Source organism: Heterocephalus glaber, unplaced genomic scaffold (assembly GCF_053883595.1).
Source record: "Heterocephalus glaber isolate CG9 unplaced genomic scaffold, H.glaber_assembly_v1.0 deba00001564, whole genome shotgun sequence".
In the NCBI taxonomy this organism is placed as follows: Eukaryota; Metazoa; Chordata; class Mammalia; order Rodentia; family Bathyergidae; genus Heterocephalus; species Heterocephalus glaber.
In genome coordinates, this window is record NW_028258351.1 from 3,764,338 (window position 1) to 3,772,661 (window position 8,324).

Genomic DNA, 8,324 nt, shown 5'->3' on the forward strand with positions numbered 1-8,324 from the left:
GGGGCGTGACCTGGAAGGGTGTATTCTTGTTCCTGGCTGCTGTCTTCTCTCTGTGCTGCCTGGACGAGCAGCTATCCTCTGTCAGGCCCCTTCTCTGTGCTGTTTCTGCCTGAGATCCAGCTGACCATGGACTGAACCCACTGGAAACTGTGAGCCAAAATAAACCTCTCCTCCTTTAAGTTGTGGGTGTCAGGTATTTTGTCCCCATGATGGGAAAGATGACAAATACAAATGCCTGTGGTTTGAGGTGAATTATTTTGCTTTATGGGCCCCAGTTTCCTCCTATGCCAAAGGTACGTATCTCTTCCAAGCTCATTAGGAAGATTGAATGAGATTCTATAAGTGCAGTTCTGGGTACATGATAGGGACTTAGTAAATGGTGGCAATGATCCTGCAGTTTTCTGTTTCACATATGAGGAAATTGAAGTTCAGAGAGGGAAAGGGACTTGTCTAAGGTAACACAGCTCAGAGACATGAATCTGGGATGCAGCCCCAGGTCTTTCAGGTGTGCTGGGATATCTGTTCTACACAACCCCTCTCAACTCTGGAGATCCTTGAGGCTGGTAGGATTTTATACAGATCCCAGGACCCCAGGCTGTAGGACAGGGTGGAGGAAGATGACCATGCTGTTTGGAAAACTGACCCTCCCTGACCCTGCCCTGGGTGGCAGGCCCTGAATTTGGAGTTTTGACTCATACATTATAAGTACCACATAGGTGAGATATAAAACTCCACTGGGTAACTAAATAGAGGATCAGCAAGGAAATAGAAGACTTAAACAGCACTTAAACCAAATAGGCCTAACAGATACTATTTTCTAGTATCTAGTGATCCGATAGATTCTACCTAATCATAGCAGAATACACATTCTTCACAAGTGCACATGAAGGATAGATCATATGTTAGGATGCAAATCAAATCTCAATAAATTTTTAAAAATTGAAATCATACAAGGTGTATTCTGAGGATGGTGTTCAGTGAAACTGGAAATCATGCATACCCACATTTATAGTAACACAATTCACAATAGCTAAATCTTGGAAGCAGCCTATACGTCCGTCAACAGACAAATGGATAAAGAAAATGTGCTATTGGGCCAGGGATTTAGCTCAGTGGTTCCACCGCATGCCTTGCAAGTGCAAGGTCCTGAGTTCAATCCCTGGTACAAAAAAAAAAAAGGAATAAACTATATATATATATATATATGAAAATGCAGTATTTACACTCAATGGAGTACTACTCTGCCATAAAGAAGGATAAACTTGAGTCATTTGTAGGAAAATGGGCACACTTTGAGGCCACAATGTTAAGTGGAATAATCAGACACACAAGCTTAAATATTGAATGGTTTCTCTTATATGAGAAACCCAAAATATAAATAAAGAGCAAAATAAAAGACAGATAATAGGAAATAGAGAAATAGATCTTTCTCAAATGGGAAGAGGATCAAGAGATGGAGGGAGGGGGGAAGTGAAAGGGGTGAAGAAATAATTAAGATGTGGTATGTACACACACCAACTTCCCCCAAGACATGTAATCATAATGTATTGCAAATGTATACTAATAAAAATAAAAAAAGAAACTGGAAACAAGAGTGTCTTAGTTACTTTTCTTGTTGCTGGGACAAAATACCTGACAACCACAAGTTAAAAAGGTAAGGTTTATTTCAGCTTAGTTTGTAGAGGTTTCAGGCCACAGCCAGCTGGCTCTAAGGCAGAGTGGCATGGAGAGGGGCTTCACAGAGGGGAAACAGTTCATGGTGTGGCAGGCAGCAGGCAGGCGGCAGCAGCAGCGAGCTACATGCCTTTTGGTGGTGCCACCCACACCCAGGGTGGGACTTCTGTCTTCAGTAAATCCATTCAGCCACACCTAGAACTATACTAATTCTGATCAGTGGATTAATGTAGTATCACACATTTTTAATCCCAGCATCACATGCCCTAGATCCATCTAGCTTCAAAAAAATCCCACCTATAAGTGCATAAGGTTTTGGAGGGACATCTAGACACAAACCATAACAAAGAGCTGAACAAAATTTGGAAAAGTCACAAAGACATGGAAACGACACAAAACTAGTATGTCAAAAAACACTCAAGAGAAAGAAAAAAATACTTCAAGATGAATGAAAATCAAAACACAACATCTCAGTAGTTAGGGGCTGCAGCAAAAGCCATGCTCAGAGGGAAATGCGTAGCTACAAGCACCTACATTAAAATAGATCTCAAATCTCGCAAGCACAAGGTCCTGAGTTCGATTCACGGTACCAAAAAAAAAAAGAATCTAACTTTCCATTTTATAAGAAAAAGAAGAACAAACTAAACACAAAGCAAACAAAAAGTAAAGGTTAGAGTGGAGATAAATGAAACATAGTAGACAAACAGCAGAGAAAATCAACAAAACCAAAGTTGGTCCTCTGAAAAGTTCAACAGAAGTTAGAAATATTTATCTAGACTGACCAAGTATTTCTCTAGACTGGCAAACAACAACAACAAACCAAGTACCAGAAATGTTACCTGTAGCTGTCATTTGGGGGATAGAGCTGGGGAGGGTGGACCTGGGATGTTTGCTTTATATGTTAAACCCTTAAAGTCTGTTTTGTAACTGCTTTCCTGTCAAATATGACTCATGTATACCTAGTCCAGAATTAGAACACTGTCAGTCCCCAGAAGGGCCTGCCATACCTAATCCCATCTCCTCCTCCTCCTTCCTGACTGCTACAGCGGGTACTCTGGCTTTCCTTCAATGTTTTGCCATCTCCAAATGAGAGTTTAGTTTGATGTATTCTTTGGACTTTGTATAAATCAAATCATACAGCAGCCGCTCTTTTGGGTCGGGCTTCTTGCATTTCACCTGTGTGTGGCGATCCCTCATGTTGTTAGATGCAGCCAAACTTGGCTCATTTACTTTGCTGTATTGTATTCCATTTTAGAACCACATGATAGCTCTTGTCTATTCAAACTACGAGTGGAATAGGCTATTTTAAAAATAAAAAGTCACATCTATGAAGATAAATTGATTAAAATATTTGAAAACACAAAATAAAAATGAAGCTTAACAAATGTTAGTTTAGTTTTTGTTAAGGACTCCCGGTTTCTTCTTTCTGCTTCAGCCAGGAAGCCGCTCTGTGTCCCAGGGAAAATAGGCCATGTAGACCAAGCCCAGAGGGATGGAATCTGGAAGACGCCCACACCCACGTGGGATGCAGTCATTAGTCCCCTCCCCGAATGCCTGGCCTCAAGTGGGGCAGGTCACCCAGATGGAGCAAAACTATGCTGTCCCTTTCACCCAGGGCTCACAGCTTTCCAGTGTGCAGACGAGTTCACCCTCAGGAGCTGGGGAAGGGCACACGCCCCCACACGGGCACACAGTGGGCACCTGAGCACATCCCAGAGGTGGCGGCACTTGAAGGCACCTGGCCAGCAGGCAAGGTCTGTGTATGGAGGAGTTGGTGGAAAAAGAGGGGAAGGAGGAGGAAAAATCCCCTCATTTCTGAAGAAATGTCCCAGATTAGATTTGTAAATCAAAAACCAATATATAACATGCAAGAATTGATCTGTTTTATATTCCTCAGTTACATTTTTGTGAAGCACATTTAGAAGATTTAGAACGTATTTGCGCCTGCTGGTTGGGCCATTATATGCTTGAGTTCATACATCTATTTGTGAGGCTATAAAACAGGCATCGACTACCATGTAAATTGTGTTCTCCACAATAAATTATATGCATACTTGCAAAAATACATAACTGCCGTGGCTGGGCCAACGCGGCCGGAATACTAATGAGGGCGAAAGTTGCTTTGTCCCTCTTCTCTGGCCTAATTTAGCCTCTACATCAAAAATTATGTAGGAAAAATCACTTTATCCTCTCACTGAGAAATAAAATAGCACTCGTGGGCACCCTCATCTCTTCCCACCCCCCTTCCTTTTAACCGAACACTACCATTTTCATACTAATTTTAGTTGCTCCAGGTTTCTGGGGAAGAAACCCAGCTGAGCCAAAGCTGGGGAGTCACTGGGCTGTGTGCGAGTACGAGAGGCTGTTGGAGCCGGCGCACACGCACACACCACACGTGCATGCACACACACGCACATGCACACACATGCACACACCCCTTCGTGAAGTTTGAGTTCCCTTAGGCCAGGCCACGCGTACACAGGGAGACTCCACAAGCATTTGCCACGCTGCACAGGTTCTTTTCCTCTTCCTGGTGTGTAGACTCCTCTGGGTGGAGTCTCGGGGAAAGTGAATCGAGTCCAGCAGATGTTGACTGAGCACCTACTATACGCCATGGGCTCCAGCTGGCATTGGGAACATTGAGATTTTTTTTTAAAAGACAAAATCTCTGCTCACAGTTTAGGGGAGGAGACAGATTTATGAGAATATGCAGACAAGTTGTTTGCCAAGGGCTGCAGCAGAGGCAGAGAGCACTTGCACACCCACCCTCTGCCCAGGCGGTGTCGATACACGTGCCCTCCACTACTCACACTTGTGTGGATATTCACACAAACACATCCATACAGGTTCATGTGTGCAAGGACAAAATATGCGCATGCGCACACACATCAGCATGGCCACATTCCGCCCCCCGCCCCCGCCGCTGCACTGCATGCTGGGACTGCCCCACCCTTGTCTTTTCCGCAAGCCGCTTTTTTTTTTTTTTTTCCCTCTGGTACTGGGGATCGAACTCAGGTCCTTGGGCTTGCATAGCAGGCAGCGAAACCACTGAATCCCCGGCCCCTGCAAGCCGCTTTTAACCTCAGACCCTCTCTGGTTTGCCCAGCTTTGGCTTTCTTGCCACCTATTCTAGAAATTAAGCCACCTCAGATGCCAGAGGCTGGTGTTGCTCCCATTTCTCCCACTGGCCTTGACCCCAGTGTCCCACCTTGCTAGGAGCTCCAGAGGGTTCCCGGAAGGGAGACGATACAAAGAGATCTTTCTTCCATGGCTACCGGCCAGTCTTGGTCTCTTCTCTGGCCTCAGTTTACTCATCTTTAAAATGTAGGAATGAGACGGTCTCTAAGGAGTTCACATTTGATGCTGAACAAGGCGGGCCCTCTGTCAAGTCAGAGAATGTGGGACAACTGCAGAGCCAGCCCCACACTGGAGGGGGCCTGGCCCAACCCTGAGCTCCCCACAGAAGTGGAAGATTATCCTTGGGGACCATAGGCAGAGGCAGAGAGCCCATGTCCTGGAGGACAGGTGGCAATGTGTGGCAGGAATGTGGGTGGGAAGGTGCCAGGATCCAGTCTGACCCAGCTCAGATATTTATAGGTGCCAGGCACAGTTCTAGTGGAACTCTGTTCTATCTTCAGATACCTGAAGGGCTGCCATGGGGCACAGGGAGGGGACTTTCTCTGTGTGACCCAGTTGGTAGAACTAGGACAGTGAGAAAGTGGGTAGAAGCTCCAAGGAGACAGGCAGACTTTGGTTCAATATAATGATCGACATGATCTCTCTCTCTCTCTCTCTCTCTCTCTCTCTCTCTGTCTCTGTATGTGTGTGTGTGTGTGTGTGTGTGCATGTGTGTGCGTGTGTGCGTGTGTGTGTGTGTATAGGGGTGTGAATTCTGCTATGGTACATTTTGTTCCCTTGAAATTCTTTATCTCACTTACTCTTCTAGGCCTATCCTATTTCATACCGTACTATTTCCTCTTTACCTAATTCTGTTCTTTGACTCGTAAATAATTTTTAGAAGAAATAATATTTTTATTGAGAAAAAATAGTACAAGCAAAAAAACAGTACAAGCCCACCATGAAAGATTCAAATTGGTCAAAAATAGTGAGCGGTGAAAAGTAAGTCTTTCTCCCTGCCTGGATCCCCACATTTGTATTCATTCCATTTCTGTCTCTAGAAATAATCACTGTTACCAATCTTTGTCTTCACTCAGAAACATACAAGTATCTGTTTATCCATCTCTTTGGTCCTTAATTTTTTTTTTTTTGGTACCATGGATCGAACTTGGGTCCTTGTGTTCACGCAGCAGGCGGTGAACCACTGAGCTAAATCCCCGCCCCTTGGGTCCTTTATTTTAACACAAGGTGAGCATATCATGTGACCAGATCCTTGTCCGCCTCCATCCCAACCTAACTGTGCAGCTTGGAAACTGTAAGAAAAAGTTTTCCTTAGTGCGGTGTCCAGTGATGAAATGGGCTAATGACTCTCCTAAAACTGCAGATGTGGTTAGCAGGAGCTAGCTGACCACTTGGAGAAAGAGAAACGGAGAGCCAGCTCTCGGCTGGGACCGGGAGGTTAGACTCGTGCCTTCTAAGGGGTTTTCCATCAACTGGTTTGTTGGACACAAAGAGAACAGCTCTTTATCCCACTTTGTACCCACCTTTCTCTGCTCCTCCCAGCCCCCCACAAGCCAGGCCAGGGTCACCAGTGTCTGAAGCTGCCCAGAGCTGGCTTCCAGCCCTCATGTAATTGACAAGAGCCCCCCAGAGATGGCCTCTCCCTGTGCCAGCCACATGCCACTAAACTCCAAATTAAGAGGCCCAGCTGAGATTGCTGTCTTATTCCACCCATACCCCTGGGGCCAATCCGCTCTCATTTCAGGAGGGAAATGGAACTAGAAGTTTGGATTTGGGAAGGGGGGTGGAAGGGGCTCGCCACCAAAGCCGGTCCCTCTATGCTCCAGAGAGATGTGCGTGCCCTACCATGCTGCTTAAGACTTCTCCAGAACACCGTCCCCCCAAATCCAATAAAATTGCAAATTTCACTGTATTTCACAATACCCTAAATAAACAAGAACAGCATGCGTTTGTCTTCCTTGCATCAAATATTAATCTGCCTGTGGCCAGCGCCCGCTCCCCTGCGTGTGTGCGCACGCTGGGTAAACACCGGGGCGATTGTGATGCCAGACCGTCCCTTCTCTTCCCCAAGTCGAGAGCATGACAAATTTTTCTCCTAATTACACCTGCCACTGTTTGCTTTCTAATACTGTAAATCCTCCATCACATAGTTTTTCAGATTTGGGATTAGGTTCTCTTCCTGTCGTACAAATGATTGAAGGGGGCGACATAGGGGAGTGAATGGGAGAAACCATGGGCTGTATGGCGTTGCTTTTCAGTTTCTCCGTGGTGTCCCTGAGCCGGGCACAGGCAGTGTTCCCAGGCCACCGAGCCTCCTTCCTTCAGGGTGCGAAGGAGATTTCAAGGGGTGATATGGTGGGGGAGGGGGATGGAGGCACGACACCTGCTCAGGTGTACGGAATCTGCGCACCCCAGCTGTATCAGCCCCTTAATCACCCAGGAAATCCCGAGGATAATCAAAAGCGCTCAGCACGGTGCCCGGGACAGAGCAGGCAATGAGCCAGAGCCCCTTCCTCTTTACTCTGTCTCTATCATTGTCTGTCCTAGACCATGAAACCTGATCCTCACCAGCTCCTGTGTCCCCCTCCCGGTCCACCCGTGTCCCCCTGGCTGCCACACTGCCCTTTCTAAGGCCCAGAGCTCTCCAGTCATGGCAGGCCCTGGACAAAGTCCCCAAAGACACCCCCCAGGTTTGAGGCCTGGCGGGGCCCAAGATTCTCTGGCCTCTCGTCCTCCTCTCCTTATGCTCCCTGTCCATCCACGCTAGATGGCGGTTACCCTGCTGAGCATCTTTCCTTCCCCAGAGGCCATGTTCCAGCTTCCACCTTCATTCCTTCTCTGCCTGTTGAAATGCCAGCTTTCTTTCCAGGTGTTTGCTCTTCGAGGCCTCAAGGGCACAGTGTGGAGGGGAAATGGGGGCTGAAGAGATAAGAAACACGCCACCCCCCAAATTTCCATCTGTGAGCCCGTGCTGGCCCAGTGGTCTTCCCTGCCTGTTGTCTGTGTGTCTGGTGCATCCAAGCCATGCAGACAACACCCAAACCTTTCTCGCAGGGCTTTGGCGGTTGTAGTAGTATTGGTCACTTTTATCTGGTAATGGGTTGTGGGTACCAGCTTTGCCCTCTGCCTCTAGGGATGCCGGGTCCATGTCCAGGAGGAGGAGCCTCTTGGGCATGCGACCCTAGTGTGGTCTCCATCCTTCCAAAAGCCCCCTGGAGTGGTTCTTTTTTGGTACCGGGGATCGAACTCAGGTTCTTGTGCTTGTGCAGCAGGCAGCGAAACCCCTGAACTAAATCCCCAGCCCCAGGAGTGGTTCTTGAAGTCTTCTCTCAGAGTCAGCTTGTTCAACTTGAATAATAACTGTCCCTGGCCCTGTCCCCTCCCCACACATTTCACCTTCAAAGGGCTGGGAGAAATTTCCCTAATTAATTAACTCCTCTGCCGCCTGTCCTCCACGTCATTGGGTGATTAATCGTCACTGCGACTTTAAATCCAGGGGCGAAAGGAAGTTG